Source organism: Arachis ipaensis, chromosome B2, assembly GCF_059453495.1.
Source record: "Arachis ipaensis isolate K30076 ecotype BB chromosome B2, ASM5945349v1, whole genome shotgun sequence".
Lineage (NCBI taxonomy): Eukaryota > Viridiplantae > Streptophyta > Magnoliopsida > Fabales > Fabaceae > Arachis > Arachis ipaensis.
In genome coordinates, this window is record NC_142437.1 from 68356283 (window position 1) to 68358009 (window position 1727).

Consider the following 1727-nt stretch of genomic DNA (forward strand, 5'->3'; position numbering starts at 1 on the left):
TTTGAAGCTTTTTCATCACTGGAAGTGGCATGAGATTGATACTAGCTCCAAGATCACATAAAGCTCTCTGAATAGTGACATCTCCAATGGTTCAAGGAATGACAAAGCTTCCTGGATCTTGCATCTTCTCAAGAAGGTTATGTTGAATAATAGCACTGCATTCCTTGGTCAATACCACTGTCTCTTGTTCCTTCTAATTCATCTTGTTAGTTAACAATTCTCTCATAAATTTAGCATAGAGAGGCATTTGCTCAAGAGCCTCTACAAAAAAAATGTTGATCTGCAACTTCTTAAAAACTTCTAAAAATCTAGAAAATTGCTTGTCCTTGGAAGCCTTCTGAAGCCTTTGAGGGTATAGAATTTTTAGCTTGTACTCAGGAGCCTTGGGTAATATAGAATAAGTGTCAAGAGAGTCTGGGAATGGGTTGTTCGCACGCATTGGAGGGGCGTGCTCTACTTCTTCCTTCTTCTCCTCTGGAGCTTCTTTTTCAACTAGCTCCTCATTGACCTTGGTCTCAGAACCAGCTACTTTACCACTTCTCAACTGAATAGCCTTGCAATTCTCTCTTGGGTTTATCACTGTATCACCAGGAAATGCACTTGAAGACCTCTCAGGTATTTGCTTACTCAACTGGCCCATTTGTACCTCCAAGTTTCTAATGGAAGCTCTGGTTTCCTGTATAAAACTCTTCATCACTGTCTCCTAGTTAGAGTTCTGCCGGGGGTGAGAATTTGCCTGCTGAGGTGGTTGTTGTTGATGAGACTGAAATTGGCGGTTATTATGATTATTCTTTTGAAAACCGCCTTGAGAATTATTATTGAAATTCTGAGATCTCTGAGGTTGGTCTTTTCACCCAAAATTTACGTGATTTCTCCACCTCTGATTGTAGGTCTTAGAGTATGGATCATTATTGGGATTTCTAGGACCATTCCCCATGTAGTTGACTTGTTCAGAAGAAGATTGAGTATAATCATAATTTTAATTTTGCATAAAATTACCTATCATGTCATAAGGGACCTCATGAGGTGCATTCTGGGTGTTGACAGCTGAAACTTGTATTACACTCAACTGTTGAGTAATTAGACTTATTTGCTGAGACAAAAGTTTATTCTGAGCAAGAAGAGAATCAATAGCTTCCACTTCCAAAACGCCTCTCTTCTGAGGGGCCTCAGAGTTCACAGAATTCCTATTGGAGGAATATAAATATTGGTTGTTAGCAACCAACTCAATAAGCTCAGTAGTCTCCTCTGATGTCTTCTTCACGTGCAAAGAACCACCTACAAAATTATCTAAGCGCATCTTGGACATTTTACATAAGCCCTCATAAAAAATATCCAGCTGAGTCCATCTAGAGAACATGTCCGGAGGGCATTGCCTAGTAAGTAGCTTGAATCTCTCCCAAGCTCCATAAAGGGTTTCATCATCTTTCTGTTTGAAGGTCTGAACCTCCACCCTTAGCTTAGTAAGCTTTTGAGGTGGGAAAAATTTAGTCTGAAATCCAGTGACAACCTTATCCCAAGTATCCAGACTCTCCTTGGGTTGAGAATCTAACCACAGCTTTGCTCTATCCTTCACAGCAAACGGGAAGAGCATGAGTTTGTATACCTTAGGATTCACTCCATTGGTTTTTATAGTATCATAAATCTGCAGGAAATCAGAAATAAATTGATTGGGGTCTTCCTGAGAAAGTCCATGATACTGGCAATTTTGTTGCACAAGAGTGACA

At 39.9% G+C, this 1727-nt stretch overlaps 1 non-coding gene across 1 annotated transcript; it reads left to right on the forward strand.

Annotated features, from left to right (window-relative positions):
- Nucleotides 1-1355: 1355 nt before the first annotated feature.
- LOC148574259 (small nucleolar RNA R71) lies at nt 1356-1461 on the forward strand. Its single transcript, XR_015905771.1, has one exon. It is a non-coding gene; the product is annotated as a small nucleolar RNA R71 (small nucleolar RNA).
- The last annotated feature ends 266 nt before the right edge of the window (nt 1462-1727 follow it).